Source organism: Acanthochromis polyacanthus, chromosome 14, assembly GCF_021347895.1.
Source record: "Acanthochromis polyacanthus isolate Apoly-LR-REF ecotype Palm Island chromosome 14, KAUST_Apoly_ChrSc, whole genome shotgun sequence".
NCBI lineage: Eukaryota > Metazoa > Chordata > Actinopteri > Pomacentridae > Acanthochromis > Acanthochromis polyacanthus.
Genome location: NC_067126.1, coordinates 7,541,918 through 7,557,623, shown reverse-complemented (window position 1 = coordinate 7,557,623; position 15,706 = coordinate 7,541,918). Strand labels below are relative to the sequence as shown.

General features: G+C 51.1%; 1 protein-coding gene and 21 non-coding genes across 22 annotated transcripts in view; 21 read left to right on the top strand and 1 right to left on the bottom strand.

The window, feature by feature from the left end:
• The window catches only part of LOC110959563 (succinate--CoA ligase [ADP-forming] subunit beta, mitochondrial), a 333,454-nt gene that overhangs the window by 150,526 nt on the left and 167,222 nt on the right, over positions 1-15,706 (bottom strand). The gene's annotated exons all lie outside the window — the stretch shown is intronic.
• LOC127537348 (U2 spliceosomal RNA) lies at positions 4,074-4,271 on the top strand. The gene has a single exon (XR_007946940.1). It is a non-coding gene; the product is annotated as a U2 spliceosomal RNA (small nuclear RNA).
• LOC127537308 (U5 spliceosomal RNA) lies at positions 4,718-4,833 on the top strand. The gene has a single exon (XR_007946901.1). It is a non-coding gene; the product is annotated as a U5 spliceosomal RNA (small nuclear RNA).
• On the top strand, positions 5,015-5,205 carry LOC127537321 (U2 spliceosomal RNA). The gene has a single exon (XR_007946913.1). It is a non-coding gene; the product is annotated as a U2 spliceosomal RNA (small nuclear RNA).
• On the top strand, positions 5,652-5,766 carry LOC127537368 (U5 spliceosomal RNA). Its single transcript, XR_007946959.1, has one exon. It is a non-coding gene; the product is annotated as a U5 spliceosomal RNA (small nuclear RNA).
• On the top strand, positions 5,948-6,138 carry LOC127537332 (U2 spliceosomal RNA). Its single transcript, XR_007946923.1, has one exon. It is a non-coding gene; the product is annotated as a U2 spliceosomal RNA (small nuclear RNA).
• Positions 6,585-6,699, top strand: LOC127537370 (U5 spliceosomal RNA). The gene has a single exon (XR_007946961.1). It is a non-coding gene; the product is annotated as a U5 spliceosomal RNA (small nuclear RNA).
• On the top strand, positions 6,881-7,071 carry LOC127537318 (U2 spliceosomal RNA). The gene has a single exon (XR_007946911.1). It is a non-coding gene; the product is annotated as a U2 spliceosomal RNA (small nuclear RNA).
• On the top strand, positions 7,518-7,632 carry LOC127537367 (U5 spliceosomal RNA). Its single transcript, XR_007946958.1, has one exon. It is a non-coding gene; the product is annotated as a U5 spliceosomal RNA (small nuclear RNA).
• On the top strand, positions 7,814-8,004 carry LOC127537306 (U2 spliceosomal RNA). The gene has a single exon (XR_007946899.1). It is a non-coding gene; the product is annotated as a U2 spliceosomal RNA (small nuclear RNA).
• Positions 8,451-8,565, top strand: LOC127537304 (U5 spliceosomal RNA). The gene has a single exon (XR_007946897.1). It is a non-coding gene; the product is annotated as a U5 spliceosomal RNA (small nuclear RNA).
• LOC127537336 (U2 spliceosomal RNA) lies at positions 8,747-8,936 on the top strand. The gene has a single exon (XR_007946928.1). It is a non-coding gene; the product is annotated as a U2 spliceosomal RNA (small nuclear RNA).
• On the top strand, positions 9,383-9,497 carry LOC127537302 (U5 spliceosomal RNA). Its single transcript, XR_007946894.1, has one exon. It is a non-coding gene; the product is annotated as a U5 spliceosomal RNA (small nuclear RNA).
• On the top strand, positions 9,679-9,869 carry LOC127537365 (U2 spliceosomal RNA). Its single transcript, XR_007946956.1, has one exon. It is a non-coding gene; the product is annotated as a U2 spliceosomal RNA (small nuclear RNA).
• LOC127537303 (U5 spliceosomal RNA) lies at positions 10,316-10,430 on the top strand. The gene has a single exon (XR_007946896.1). It is a non-coding gene; the product is annotated as a U5 spliceosomal RNA (small nuclear RNA).
• LOC127537354 (U2 spliceosomal RNA) lies at positions 10,612-10,802 on the top strand. The gene has a single exon (XR_007946945.1). It is a non-coding gene; the product is annotated as a U2 spliceosomal RNA (small nuclear RNA).
• On the top strand, positions 11,249-11,363 carry LOC127537366 (U5 spliceosomal RNA). Its single transcript, XR_007946957.1, has one exon. It is a non-coding gene; the product is annotated as a U5 spliceosomal RNA (small nuclear RNA).
• LOC127537341 (U2 spliceosomal RNA) lies at positions 11,545-11,735 on the top strand. Its single transcript, XR_007946933.1, has one exon. It is a non-coding gene; the product is annotated as a U2 spliceosomal RNA (small nuclear RNA).
• On the top strand, positions 12,179-12,293 carry LOC127537314 (U5 spliceosomal RNA). Its single transcript, XR_007946907.1, has one exon. It is a non-coding gene; the product is annotated as a U5 spliceosomal RNA (small nuclear RNA).
• LOC127537330 (U2 spliceosomal RNA) lies at positions 12,475-12,665 on the top strand. The gene has a single exon (XR_007946922.1). It is a non-coding gene; the product is annotated as a U2 spliceosomal RNA (small nuclear RNA).
• LOC127537364 (U5 spliceosomal RNA) lies at positions 12,878-12,992 on the top strand. Its single transcript, XR_007946955.1, has one exon. It is a non-coding gene; the product is annotated as a U5 spliceosomal RNA (small nuclear RNA).
• On the top strand, positions 13,174-13,364 carry LOC127537329 (U2 spliceosomal RNA). Its single transcript, XR_007946921.1, has one exon. It is a non-coding gene; the product is annotated as a U2 spliceosomal RNA (small nuclear RNA).

The window sequence follows — 15,706 nt, the reverse complement described above, 5'->3', positions numbered from 1 at the left end:
ATCGACCTTGGACGGCCTCCGGGTGGCTTCTCCGGCGGCTTCCCCTGTCTCAGTCCAGCTTAAGGTGGACCAAGGTGTGCGTGGAGGATCACAGGCCTTTGATGCGGGTCCTCCTGCTGAACAGGGCCTGCACAGCAAGAGGTCAAGGGGTGAAGAGACAGTTAAGACTGATGGGTTGAATGTGGGGGGTTGTGAGGGCAGAGAGCCCAGTCAAGCAGTAAGAGGCGCAGCAGGGGCTGAAGAGGGACGAACGCAAGAGGGGGACAGTGTGGAGGGGGAGGGGGAAGGGTTGAATGATGAACAGTCTGGGGCTGGCGTGGAGGACCCGCTCACGCCAGGATTTGAATTGGAACTAGAACTTACCCCGGACCTTACGATGGTTCCTTCACCTTTGGGGAAGGATGCATATGAGGGACCCAACAGGCCGACATCCTTGCCGAATACTGTGCCCTTTTCCTGGGCCGAGCAGATGGACAGCATGGACCTGTATGATCAATAGGTGGGTTTTTTGCAAGGTTTATTTCTTTTTGATGTCAAATATGTTTTTTTTTTAATGTAATGTCGCCGAATGTGAGGGGTATGAGGGACCCTGTTAAAAGGAGGGTTGTTTTTGATTATGTGGGCTCCCTTCGAGAGTGGGGTAGGGGGCCTGCGGTCTGAAGTGTTGGGGGTGAGCTTGTTGGGGGGTGGGGTTCACTCTACTGGGGTTGGGATTCTGTTTGGATCAAGGGACATCAAAGTGGACAATGTTGTGGTTATTTCTCAGGGGAGGGTTTTGGGAGCTGATGTGTCGTGGGGGTCACTGAAGCTCAGGGTCGTTGTGGTGTATGGGTCACAAACTCCAGTAGAGAGGCAGGAGGTTTTTGGACTGATCGAACCGCACCTCACCACAAACAGGCAGGTCATTGTCGGGGGTGATTTTAATGTTGAGTTAGGGAGTGGGGGGTCGAGCATGGCCGGGGAGCGATACATATCACGTTTTTTTGAGGGACACGGCTTGGTGGATGGGGGCAAGGCAGTCCGGCCGATGGCAGATGGACCCACATGGCACAACTCGCGTGGGGTAGTAAAGCGTCTGGACTACGTGTTTTTTTCGGGGTCTTTAAGTTTGTTGGCAGGCAAGGTGTTCCCTGTCTGCTTCACCCATCACCATGGGCTATTGTTTCAGGTAGGCTCGTCTCTGCCTCTTTTTGGGCCTAGCTATTGGCGCCTTAGCATCAGCGTGTTGGAGGAAGCTACTTTCAGAAGGCAATTCTTGTGGTTTTTAGGGACCTTTTGGGACTCAGACCCATGTGCTCTGGGGTTTCTGCATGGTGGGAAATAGCAAAGGAGCGCATTAAGCGCTTTTGCCTGAAGTACTGCAAGGCTAGGAAGAGGAGGTCAAGAAGACAAGTGTCTCATCTGCAGCAACAGCTTGAGTTGGAATATACCAGGGGTAACTGCGGGGGTGAGGTGGACCTACAAGTCTGCAACACCCTGAAGTCTCAGCTCAGGGAGTTTTATGAGCAAGATGCTCGCGCATATCTGGCGCGGTCGCGGAGAGAGCTGCATGAAAAGTCAGAGGCATGCTCTGCGGCTTTTTTCAGCTCAGTTTGTGCAGAGAGAAACAAGTTCTGACCGCAGTTAGAGATGATCAGGGACGGCTCACTACAGACGCGAGTGAAATGGCAAGTGTCTCTACCGACAACTATCGGGCTTTTTTAAAGGGAGGGAGGTTGACGAAGACAGGGCTGAGGGATTTCTGGGCCTGCTCACTCGGCGGGTGCCACGCGACATAGCCCTGTTTCTTTTGGAGAAAGACAGTCCCCGGTATTGATGGGCTTCCAGTGTAATTTTACATTGTTTTCTGGGATGTGCTAGGGCCGACGGTGTTGGAAGTTTTTAATGAGGTGCTGCATAGTGTTGCAATGGGGAAATCTTTGGCCACTGGGGTTATCTCCCTCTTATACAAGAAAGGGGACCGGGCAGATCTAGGGAACTGGCGTCCACTGACTATGCTGTGTGTGGACTACAAGCTCTTAGCAAAAGTCCTTGCGGACCGACTCGGCACGGCACTACCGCATGTGATCCATGTGGAGTAGACATGTGGGGTGAAGGGGCGCTCGGTGAGGTGGAACCTTCAGCTGGTCCGGGACGCAATTGCTTGGTCAGAGGACCGTAACTTGCCACTAATGGCTGTGGCCCCGATCAGCAAAAGGCGTTTGACAGGGTACACTGGGGTTTTATGTTCAGGGGGTTGGAGAGGATGGGTTTCAGCCAGGTTTTTGTGGGGTGGTTGCGGACTTTGTACGCAAATGTGAGGAGCATGGTGATGGTAAATGGTCATCTGGGTAAGGTATTTGGGGTACACTCTGGAGTGAGGCAGGGGTGCCCGCTCTCTCCTCTGCTGTACGTTTTGTACATAGAACCCCTCGGAGAGGCCATCCGTGCGGATCAGGGGATCAGAGGGTTTTTGGTGCCAGGCAGTGGGGGCACACGGGTGAAGCTGTCCCAGTACGCGGATGATATGACGTTGCTGCTGGACAGTAATGAATATCTGGTCAGGGCTTTGCGGGTCATACAGGACTTTGGGCGGGCAGCATGGGCGAGCCTGAACCTTGCTAAGTCTTCAGTTAAGTTTTTTGAATGGTGGAAGGGGCGGACGGATGTACCGGGGGGCTTAGCACACTGCCGCAGTCCGCTGAAAATTTTGGGAGTTCATTTCAAGACAGCCAACAGTGCTGCCTCGAACTGGACTGACCGCCTTGCCAAGGTTCAGAGGAAGCTGTCATTGTGGAAGGGCAGATTCCTGACCTTTGTCGGGAAAGTACTGGTGCTGAAGGTAGATGTGCTACCGTCCCTTTTGTACCTGGCATATGTCTACCCCCTTCCAGTGAGCATGAGGAGGTCGCTGATGCGTATGGTTTTTGGTTTCGTGTGGGGAGGGCGATACGACTACGTATCAAGGGCCTGCATGATGGTTAGGATTGACGGTGGGGGGCGGGACGTCCCACATTTGCCACTGAAGCTGGATTGTATGTTCGTGTCCTTCTTGTGCGCTCAGCTGTCTGGCCCAGTCGTGCACCCATCGGGCTATTTTCTGCAGCTGTTTTTTGCTTACCAGGCAAGACAGCTCATGGCGTGGGACAATTTGGCGCCACGGGTGGAGCAGCAGCCTTGGCATTACCGCCATGCTGCACGGTGGTTGAGAGCTCATCCGGAGGCATCCGTAGGGGCATTGAGAGTCAATCATAGAGCCCTGTACAATGAGGTTAGGGAAAGGGTGTCTGCACCACCGGTGATCGGGGTGGTGTCCAGGACATGGGGGGGGGGGGTCTAGCCACGTGGCATTGATAATGGGCTCAAGGACCTGAATTGGTTGTGCTTCCACAGGTGCTTGCCGGTGCGCAAGATAATGCACAGGCACGGGCTAGCGGGATCTCCTGCCTGTGGGCTAGCGGGATCTCCTGCCTGTCCAAGGGAGGGCTGTGGGGACGAGGAGTCGGTCGCACATATTATGTGAGACTATCCCTTTGCGCAGGCGCTCTGGTCTCGGGTGGAGTTGAGGTTTGGGCGGGTGATGTCTTGGCCTGCCATGTCATGGGAGCGCATCGACAGAGGGGTGGGCACGGGAAAAGGAGCGTTCCTTGTCTGGCTGATTGTCAGCCTGGTCAAGAAGAACTTGTGGTGAGCAAAGCAGGAGCTTGTCCAGAAACACAGGACTGTCAGTAGGCAAGGGGTGATGGGGAAGTTGGTGGCGGAGCTTTGGGGGAGGGTAGACAGCAACATTTGAGGTGGGGGAAGCGTGCAGCTCTGGAGAGGTGGAAAGGGGGTTTGGGGTTGGTGGGATGAGGGCTTGGTGTGTGACACTGGGGGAGGTTTTGATTATTGCAACCGACTGAAATTTCTTTGGTTTTCTTTTTGTGCCAATAGGATGGTTTGTTGGATGAGTGTTCCGAGCAACAGTGTGTTGTTCCGGTTGGGACAGGTTTTTGTTGACTGTGGTTTTTCTTCTGAGCAACTGTTGGCATGTTTTTTTTATGTGTTTATGTATGTATTGTGTGCTTATGTGATTCAGGAATTGTGTTGTTTGTATAAGTTCTGTGGGATGATTCCTTAAATAAAATAAAAGAAAAAAAATCTGTTCTTATCAGTTAATATCTGATATGTCCTCCATGTGAGGACTACATATTAAACGCATTTTTAGCACTGGGAGCTGAACGAGGGGCTTGCTCCTTTCACTCCACGCATCGACCCGGCATTGCAGTGCCGCCGGGAACGGTGCACCCTTCTCTGGCCTTGTGGAATGACAAGACACAGACATAAAAGGACAACCACTGCAGCACACACTGTGAGGTCAGAGAATGAACCCAAAGCGGTCAAACAAAGCCAGCAGCGTGAGGTGCTTGTGTGGCGTTTTCATGCTTATCCAAATCAGTTTGAAGAGAGAATGGTTTTAATCTGGCTGCGGACGGCAAAGGCCTTCATTCACACTTTCCGAGGCCCGAGTCCCAACAACCAGGGGAACGGTCAGAACACGGCCGGCCGCAGTAGGATTGGTCATCCGTCCGACTGGCCGCAATACGACTGGACGGAGCCTTTGGCAACACGGGGAGGTGAGGTGCACTGGGCGTGGCCCGGCATCTGCTACCCGTGACCAATGCAAGCGAGTCTCACCATGAGTGTGGTGCCTGTGACAACCAGGCTTTTGGGCTGCTTCTTCTGCAGAAAGGCAGACTTACTCTGGTTTCTCTTCATAACGTACAAGTCCTTCGCCTTTTACTAAAGACTTCCGTGGAGAGTGACTCCAACGAGTGTATTCCTATTTTTGGCAGGCTTTGCCGTCTGGCAGAGCCATATCTGTTTGTTGAAAGCAAAGGAGCTGTGCTTGACAGATTTTTGGGCGGTGCTGAGTGGAGCTTGTGTGTGAGGTCACCAGGCAGAAGCCACTAGCGCAGCCCGGTGAAAACAGTGCACCAGCACAAGTGAGAACTGCGCCAGGGGGCTGGGCCCGTTCAGCAAACGGTCATGGGTCATCGCTTCTCGGCCTTTTGGCTAAGATCAAGTGTAGTATCTGTTCTTATCAGTTTAATATCTGATATGTCCTCCATGTGAGGACTACATATTAAACGCATTTTTAGCACTGGGAGCTGAACGAGGGGCTTGCTCCTTTCACTCCACGCATCGACCCGGCATTGCAGTGCCGCCGGGAACGGTGCACCCTTCTCTGGCCTTGTGGAATGAAAAGACACAGACATAAAAGGACAACCACTGCAGCACACACTGTGAGGTCAGAGAATGAACCCAAAGCGGTCAAACAAAGCCAGCAGCGTGAGGTGCTTGTGTGGCGTTTTCATGCTTATCCAAATCAGTTTGAAGAGAGAATGGTTTTAATCTGGCTGCGGACGGCAAAGGCCTTCATTCACACTTTCCGAGGCCCGAGTCCCAACAACCAGGGGAACGGTCAGAACACGGCCGGCCGCAGTAGGATTGGTCATCCGTCCGACTGGCCGCAATACGACTGGACGGAGCCTTTGGCAACACGGGGAGGTGAGGTGCACTGGGCGTGGCCCGGCATCTGCTACCCGTGACAAATGCAAGCGAGTCTCACCATGAGTGTGGTGCCTGTGACAACCAGGCTTTTGGGCTGCTTCTTCTGCAGAAAGGCAGACTTACTCTGGTTTCTCTTCATAACGTACAAGTCTTTCGCCTTTTACTAAAGACTTCCGTGGAGAGTGACTCCAACGAGTTTATCCTATTTTTGGCAGGCTTTGCCGTCTGGCAGAGCCATATCTGTTTGTTGAAAGCAAAGGAGCTGTGCTTGACAGATTTTTGGGCGGTGCTGAGTGGAGCTTGTGTGTGAGGTCACCAGGCAGAAGCCACTAGCGCAGCCCGGTGAAAACAGTGCACCAGCACAAGTGAGAACTGCGCCAGGGGGCTGGGCCCGTTCAGCAAACGGTCATGGGTCATCGCTTCTCGGCCTTTTGGCTAAGATCAAGTGTAGTATCTGTTCTTATCAGTTTAATATCTGATATGTCCTCCATGTGAGGACTACATATTAAACGCATTTTTAGCACTGGGAGCTGAACGAGGGGCTTGCTCCTTTCACTCCACGCATCGACCCGGCATTGCAGTGCCGCCGGAAACGGTGCACCCTTCTCTGGCCTTGTGGAATGAAAAGACACAGACATAAAAGGACAACCACTGCAGCACACACTGTGAGGTCAGAGAATGAACCCAAAGCGGTCAAACAAAGCCAGCAGCGTGAGGTGCTTGTGTGGCGTTTTCATGCTTATCCAAATCAGTTTGAAGAGAGAATGGTTTTAATCTGGCTGCGGACGGCAAAGGCCTTCATTCACACTTTCCGAGGCCCGAGTCCCAACAACCAGGGGAACGGTCAGAACACGGCCGGCCGCAGTAGGATTGGTCATCCGTCCGACTGGCCGCAATACGACTGGACGGAGCCTTTGGCAACACGGGGAGGTGAGGTGCACTGGGCGTGGCCCGGCATCTGCTACCCGTGACAAATGCAAGCGAGTCTCACCATGAGTGTGGTGCCTGTGACAACCAGGCTTTTGGGCTGCTTCTTCTGCAGAAAGGCAGACTTACTCTGGTTTCTCTTCATAACGTACAAGTCTTTCGCCTTTTACTAAAGACTTCCGTGGAGAGTGACTCCAACGAGTGTATCCTATTTTTGGCAGGCTTTGCCGTCTGGCAGAGCCATATCTGTTTGTTGAAAGCAAAGGAGCTGTGCTTGACAGATTTTTGGGCGGTGCTGAGTGGAGCTTGTGTGTGAGGTCACCAGGCAGAAGCCACTAGCGCAGCCCGGTGAAAACAGTGCACCAGCACAAGTGAGAACTGCGCCAGGGGGCTGGGCCCGTTCAGCAAACGGTCATGGGTCATCGCTTCTCGGCCTTTTGGCTAAGATCAAGTGTAGTATCTGTTCTTATCAGTTTAATATCTGATATGTCCTCCATGTGAGGACTACATATTAAACGCATTTTTAGCACTGGGAGCTGAACGAGGGGCTTGCTCCTTTCACTCCACGCATCGACCCGGCATTGCAGTGCCGCCGGGAACGGTGCACCCTTCTCTGGCCTTGTGGAATGAAAAGACACAGACATAAAAGGACAACCACTGCAGCACACACTGTGAGGTCAGAGAATGAACCCAAAGCGGTCAAACAAAGCCAGCAGCGTGAGGTGCTTGTGTGGCGTTTTCATGCTTATCCAAATCAGTTTGAAGAGAGAATGGTTTTAATCTGGCTGCGGACGGCAAAGGCCTTCATTCACACTTTCCGAGGCCCGAGTCCCAACAACCAGGGGAACGGTCAGAACACGGCCGGCCGCAGTAGGATTGGTCATCCGTCCGACTGGCCGCAATACGACTGGACGGAGCCTTTGGCAACACGGGGAGGTGAGGTGCACTGGGCGTGGCCCGGCATCTGCTACCCGTGACCAATGCAAGCGAGTCCCACCATGAGTGTGGTGCCTGTGACAACCAGGCTTTTGGGCTGCTTCTTCTGCAGAAAGGCAGACTTACTCTGGTTTCTCTTCATAACGTACAAGTCTTTCGCCTTTTACTAAAGACTTCCGTGGAGAGTGACTCCAACGAGTTTATCCTATTTTTGGCAGGCTTTGCCGTCTGGCAGAGCCATATCTGTTTGTTGAAAGCAAAGGAGCTGTGCTTGACAGATTTTTGGGCGGTGCTGAGTGGAGCTTGTGTGTGAGGTCACCAGGCAGAAGCCACTAGCGCAGCCCGGTGAAAACAGTGCACCAGCACAAGTGAGAACTGCGCCAGGGGGCTGGGCCCGTTCAGCAAACGGTCATGGGTCATCGCTTCTCGGCCTTTTGGCTAAGATCAAGTGTAGTATCTGTTCTTATCAGTTTAATATCTGATATGTCCTCCATGTGAGGACTACATATTAAACGCATTTTTAGCACTGGGAGCTGAACGAGGGGCTTGCTCCTTTCACTCCACGCATCGACCCGGCATTGCAGTGCCGCCGGGAACGGTGCACCCTTCTCTGGCCTTGTGGAATGAAAAGACACAGACATAAAAGGACAACCACTGCAGCACACACTGTGAGGTCAGAGAATGAACCCAAAGCGGTCAAACAAAGCCAGCAGCGTGAGGTGCTTGTGTGGCGTTTTCATGCTTATCCAAATCAGTTTGAAGAGAGAATGGTTTTAATCTGGCTGCGGACGGCAAAGGCCTTCATTCACACTTTCCGAGGCCCGAGTCCCAACAACCAGGGGAACGGTCAGAACACGGCCGGCCGCAGTAGGATTGGTCATCCGTCCGACTGGCCGCAATACGACTGGACGGAGCCTTTGGCAACACGGGGAGGTGAGGTGCACTGGGCGTGGCCCGGCATCTGCTACCCGTGACAAATGCAAGCGAGTCTCACCATGAGTGTGGTGCCTGTGACAACCAGGCTTTTGGGCTGCTTCTTCTGCAGAAAGGCAGACTTACTCTGGTTTCTCTTCATAACGTACAAGTCTTTCGCCTTTTACTAAAGATTTCCGTGGAGAGTGACTCCAACGAGTTTATCCTATTTTTGGCAGGCTTTGCCGTCTGGCAGAGCCATATCTGTTTGTTGAAAGCAAAGGAGCTGTGCTTGACAGATTTTTGGGCGGTGCTGAGTGGAGCTTGTGTGTGAGGTCACCAGGCAGAAGCCACTAGCGCAGCCCGGTGAAAACAGTGCACCAGCACAAGTGAGAACTGCGCCAGGGGGCTGGGCCCGTTCAGCAAACGGTCATGGGTCATCGCTTCTCGGCCTTTTGGCTAAGATCAAGTGTAGTATCTGTTCTTATCAGTTTAATATCTGATATGTCCTCCATGTGAGGACTACATATTAAACGCATTTTTAGCACTGGGAGCTGAACGAGGGGCTTGCTCCTTTCACTCCACGCATCGACCCGGCATTGCAGTGCCGCCGGAACGGTGCACCCTTCTCTGGCCTTGTGGAATGAAAAGACACAGACATAAAAGGACAACCACTGCAGCACACACTGTGAGGTCAGAGAATGAACCCAAAGCGGTCAAACAAAGCCAGCAGCGTGAGGTGCTTGTGTGGCGTTTTCATGCTTATCCAAATCAGTTTGAAGAGAGAATGGTTTTAATCTGGCTGCGGACGGCAAAGGCCTTCATTCACACTTTCCGAGGCCCGAGTCCCAACAACCAGGGGAACGGTCAGAACACGGCCGGCCGCAGTAGGATTGGTCATCCGTCCGACTGGCCGCAATACGACTGGACGGAGCCTTTGGCAACACGGGGAGGTGAGGTGCACTGGGCGTGGCCCGGCATCTGCTACCCGTGACAAATGCAAGCGAGTCTCACCATGAGTGTGGTGCCTGTGACAACCAGGCTTTTGGGCTGCTTCTTCTGCAGAAAGGCAGACTTACTCTGGTTTCTCTTCATAACGTACAAGTCTTTCGCCTTTTACTAAAGACTTCCGTGGAGAGTGACTCCAACGAGTGTATTCTATTTTTGGTAGGTTTTGCCGTCTGGCAGAGCCATATCTGTTTGTTGAAAGCAAAGGAGCTGTGCTTGACAGATTTTTGGGCGGTGCTGAGTGGAGCTTGTGTGTGAGGTCACCAGGCAGAAGCCACTAGCGCAGCCCGGTGAAAACAGTGCACCAGCACAAGTGAGAACTGCGCCAGGGGGCTGGGCCCGTTCAGCAAACGGTCATGGGTCATCGCTTCTCGGCCTTTTGGCTAAGATCAAGTGTAGTATCTGTTCTTATCAGTTTAATATCTGATATGTCCTCCATGTGAGGACTACATATTAAACGCATTTTTAGCACTGGGAGCTGAACGAGGGGCTTGCTCCTTTCACTCCACGCATCGACCCGGCATTGCAGTGCCGCCGGGAACGGTGCACCCTTCTCTGGCCTTGTGGAATGAAAAGACACAGACATAAAAGGACAACCACTGCAGCACACACTGTGAGGTCAGAGAATGAACCCAAAGCGGTCAAACAAAGCCAGCAGCGTGAGGTGCTTGTGTGGCGTTTTCATGCTTATCCAAATCAGTTTGAAGAGAGAATGGTTTTAATCTGGCTGCGGACGGCAAAGGCCTTCATTCACACTTTCCGAGGCCCGAGTCCCAACAACCAGGGGAACGGTCAGAACACGGCCGGCCGCAGTAGGATTGGTCATCCGTCCGACTGGCCGCAATACGACTGGACGGAGCCTTTGGCAACACGGGGAGGTGAGGTGCACTGGGCGTGGCCCGGCATCTGCTACCCGTGACAAATGCAAGCGAGTCTCACCATGAGTGTGGTGCCTGTGACAACCAGGCTTTTGGGCTGCTTCTTCTGCAGAAAGGCAGACTTACTCTGGTTTCTCTTCATAACGTACAAGTCTTTCGCCTTTTACTAAAGACTTCCGTGGAGAGTGACTCCAGCGAGTGTATTCTATTTTTGGCAGGCTTTGCCGTCTGGCAGAGCCATATCTGTTTGTTGAAAGCAAAGGAGCTGTGCTTGACAGATTTTTGGGCGGTGCTGAGTGGAGCTTGTGTGTGAGGTCACCAGGCAGAAGCCACTAGCGCAGCCCGGTGAAAACAGTGCACCAGCACAAGTGAGAACTGCGCCAGGGGGCTGGGCCCGTTCAGCAAACGGTCATGGGTCATCGCTTCTCGGCCTTTTGGCTAAGATCAAGTGTAGTATCTGTTCTTATCAGTTTAATATCTGATATGTCCTCCATGTGAGGACTACATATTAAACGCATTTTTAGCACTGGGAGCTGAACGAGGGGCTTGCTCCTTTCACTCCACGCATCGACCCGGCATTGCAGTGCCGCCGGGAACGGTGCACCCTTCTCTGGCCTTGTGGAATGAAAAGACACAGACATAAAAGGACAACCACTGCAGCACACACTGTGAGGTCAGAGAATGAACCCAAAGCGGTCAAACAAAGCCAGCAGCGTGAGGTGCTTGTGTGGCGTTTTCATGCTTATCCAAATCAGTTTGAAGAGAGAATGGTTTTAATCTGGCTGCGGACGGCAAAGGCCTTCATTCACACTTTCCGAGGCCCGAGTCCCAACAACCAGGGGAACGGTCAGAACACGGCCGGCCGCAGTAGGATTGGTCATCCGTCCGACTGGCCGCAATACGACTGGACGGAGCCTTTGGCAACACGGGGAGGTGAGGTGCACTGGGCGTGGCCCGGCATCTGCTACCCGTGACAAATGCAAGCGAGTCTCACCATGAGTGTGGTGCCTGTGACAACCAGGCTTTTGGGCTGCTTCTTCTGCAGAAAGGCAGACTTACTCTGGTTTCTCTTCATAACGTACAAGTCTTTCGCCTTTTACTAAAGACTTCCGTGGAGAGTGACTCCAACGAGTTTATCCTATTTTTGGCAGGCTTTGCCGTCTGGCAGAGCCATATCTGTTTGTTGAAAGCAAAGGAGCTGTGCTTGACAGATTTTTGGGCGGTGCTGAGTGGAGCTTGTGTGTGAGGTCACCAGGCAGAAGCCACTAGCGCAGCCCGGTGAAAACAGTGCACCAGCACAAGTGAGAACTGCGCCAGGGGGCTGGGCCCGTTCAGCAAACGGTCATGGGTCATCGCTTCTCGGCCTTTTGGCTAAGATCAAGTGTAGTATCTGTTCTTATCAGTTTAATATCTGATATGTCCTCCATGTGAGGACTACATATTAAACGCATTTTTAGCACTGGGAGCTGAACGAGGGGCTTGCTCCTTTCACTCCACGCATCGACCCGGCATTGCAGTGCCGCCGGGAACGGTGCACCCTTCTCTGGCCTTGTGGAATGAAAAGACACAGACATAAAAGAACAACCACTGCAGCACACACTGTGAGGTCAGAGAATGAACCCAAAGCGGTCAAACAAAGCCAGCAGCGTGAGGTGCTTGTGTGGCGTTTTCATGCTTATCCAAATCAGTTTGAAGAGAGAATGGTTTTAATCTGGCTGCGGACGGCAAAGGCCTTCATTCACTTTCCGAGGCCCGAGTCCCAACAACCAGGGGAACGGTCAGAACACGGCCGGCCGCAGTAGGATTGGTCATCCGTCCGACTGGCCGCAATACGACTGGACGGAGCCTTTGGCAACACGGGGAGGTGAGGTGCACTGGGCGTGGCCCGGCATCTGCTACCCGTGACAATGCAAGCGAGTCTCACCATGAGTGTGGTGCCTGTGACAACCAGGCTTTTGGGCTGCTTCTTCTGCAGAAAGGCAGACTTACTCTGGTTTCTCTTCATAACGTACAAGTCCTTCGCCTTTTACTAAAGACTTCCGTGGAGAGTGACTCCAGCGAGTGTATTCTATTTTTGGCAGGCTTTGCCGTCTGGCAGAGCCATATCTGTTTGTTGAAAGCAAAGGAGCTGTGCTTGACAGATTTTTGGGCGGTGCTGAGTGGAGCTTGTGTGTGAGGTCACCAGGCAGAAGCCACTAGCGCAGCCCGGTGAAAACAGTGCACCAGCACAAGTGAGAACTGCGCCAGGGGGCTGGGCCCGTTCAGCAAACGGTCATGGGTCATCGCTTCTCGGCCTTTTGGCTAAGATCAAGTGTAGTATCTGTTCTTATCAGTTTAATATCTGATATGTCCTCCATGTGAGGACTACATATTAAACGCATTTTTAGCACTGGGAGCTGAACGAGGGGCTTGCTCCTTTCACTCCACGCATCGACCCGGCATTGCAGTGCCGCCGGAAACGGTGCACCCTTCTCTGGCCTTGTGGAATGAAAAGACACAGACATAAAAGGACAACCACTGCAGCACACACTGTGAGGTCAGAGAATGAACCCAAAGCGGTCAAACAAAGCCAGCAGCGTGAGGTGCTTGTGTGGCGTTTTCATGCTTATCCAAATCAGTTTGAAGAGAGAATGGTTTTAATCTGGCTGCGGACGGCAAAGGCCTTCATTCACACTTTCCGGGACTTACTCTGGTTTCTCTTCATAACGTACAAGTCTTTCGCCTTTTACTAAAGACTTCCGTGGAGAGTGACTCCAACGAGTTTATCCTATTTTTGGCAGGCTTTGCCGTCTGGCAGAGCCATATCTGTTTGTTGAAAGCAAAGGAGCTGTGCTTGACAGATTTTTGGGCGGTGCTGAGTGGAGCTTGTGTGTGAGGTCACCAGGCAGAAGCCACTAGCGCAGCCCGGTGAAAACAGTGCACCAGCACAAGTGAGAACTGCGCCAGGGGGCTGGGCCCGTTCAGCAAACGGTCATGGGTCATCGCTTCTCGGCCTTTTGGCTAAGATCAAGTGTAGTATCTGTTCTTATCAGTTTAATATCTGATATGTCCTCCATGTGAGGACTACATATTAAACGCATTTTTAGCACTGGGAGCTGAACGAGGGGCTTGCTCCTTTCACTCCACGCATCGACCCGGCATTGCAGTGCCGCCGGGAACGGTGCACCCTTCTCTGGCCTTGTGGAATGAAAAGACACAGACATAAAAGGACAACCACTGCAGCACACACTGTGAGGTCAGAGAATGAACCCAAAGCGGTCAAACAAAGCCAGCAGCGTGAGGTGCTTGTGTGGCGTTTTCATGCTTATCCAAATCAGTTTGAAGAGAGAATGGTTTTAATCTGGCTGCGGACGGCAAAGGCCTTCATTCACACTTTCCGGGGCCTTAGTCTAAACTTGCAGCATCTTTTGGAATCTTCTTCTGTTGCTCAGCTTGCTGTGTCCTTTATTGTTGTCTCAGTTCATGTACCGTTTGCTGAAACTATAATAATGAGGCAACAACTTTGATTTTAAACTGTCAGGGAATCTAATGTTTTCTGCATTTCCTCAGGTTTTAATGTGAACAGATAAGTTTTTTCTCTAAGACGAATCATTTTTCAACTTTTCTGACTTTGATACTATGATTTAATCTATCTGTTTTGGTTTCTTTCAGACAATGCTTGTAAACATTCTCATTTTTCCTCGCTATCTTGATCGCTGCTCTATTTTTTTCTGTTTTCCTCGCCTCCTACTATACGATGCTATTTCTTCATGCTTGAGGATAAGATAGTTATGGTACAGTTTACAGTAATCAAGTTTTAAGGAGATTAATACAGTCGTAAGACAACGGATGGATTTCAATTTTGCAATGAGATACTGTTATGCACCCTTGGCTCACAGGGCCACAACAAAGTGGAAGACACAGGAGTTATACAAAAATATAGCGCTTTATTTTACATTAATATATTACTCTACACAAAATAAACTATATAAATCTGGTGGTTCACCGCACCACAGAGAGAGATGGTCCAACGTGGCGTCCTAAGGAGAGGAGAGAGACAAAGATATGAGTTGAGCAGACTTTAAAGGGCAAGGAGGAGCACCGGGCCCAGGTGCCCCTGATTGCCAGGCCTGACCCACCAATTAACCTCAGGATGGCTGGGGCCATCACACCCCCCCTCTTAAAAAGAGAGTCCCACGGACGACCAAATTAAACCAAAAATAATAATCCCCTTTTTTTTCTAACTTTTTCTCTTTTAACAAAAAAAAATATTTAAAAACTTAAGCAGCCCAAAAGAACAAGAATTCCCAATAACACCCCCAAAGTGTCACCGTGAAATACAGGCTACAAAATTGTTTTAGTCCTCTCCCCCAACAGTTCCGGACCTGGAGAGGGTAAAGCACATCATTAACAAAAGACAATTTACATAGGAGCTCGAGAGAGAGCGTCAGCCAATAAATTATCACGGCCTTTAATATGCCGGATGTCCAGGCTAAATGCTTGCAGAAACAATGCCCAACGAATAAGGCGCTGGTTTGAACTTTTTAATGTATTCAGAAAAGTCAAAGGATTATGATCCGTGTAAATTATTACTGGACCAACACCACAAGAGACATAAATTTCAAAATGTTGAAGGGCCATAATAAGAGCGAGTATTTCTTTTTCAATGGTGGAGTAATTTAGTTGGTAAGAATTAAACTTTTTCGAAAAGTAACAAACTGGCTTGTCAATACCATCCTCTTCCTGAAGTAAGACAGCTCCTACACCAACATGACTGGCATCAACCTGGATTTTAAAAGAGTTATTCATGTTTGGAGCCGCCAAAACAGGTGCAGCACACAACAGAGCTTTAACATTGTTAAAGGCGCTTTGACATGCCGTGGACCAATCAAAACGCACGTCACGTCTTAGCAAATTGGTGAGAGGAGCAACTGCAGTAGAGAAATTGGGACAGAAACTGCGGTAGTAACCTACCAAACCCAAGAATCGCATTAACTCTTTTTTAGTTGTCGGGGATGGATATTGAAGAATTGCTTGGACTTTTGCATCAACTGGACGCACTTGCCCCTGGCCAACAACGCGACCAAGATAGGTGACAGTGGCACGGGCGAACTCACACTTCGCCAGATTCACAGTCAAACGCGCAGAAGACAGGCGGTCAAACAACGCACGAATCCGCGCAACATGGGAGTCCCAGGTGTCACTGAATACCACTACGTCGTCCAAATAGACAGCGCAGCCATCAAGACCAGCTACCACCATATTCATTAATCTTTGAAAGGTCGAAGGAGCGTTACGGAGACCAAAACTCATAACAGTATACTCAAATAAGCCAAATGGAGTAACAAAGGCTGAAATCTCCCGCGCTCTAGCCGACAGAGGGACTTGCCAGTAACCTTTAAGGAGATCGAATTTACTGACAAATTTCGCAGACCCAACTTGATCTATGCAGTCTTCCATTCGAGGCAAAGGGTATGAATCTGACTTTGTCACTTTGTTTACTTTTCTGTAATCAGTACAAAAACGTGGTGATT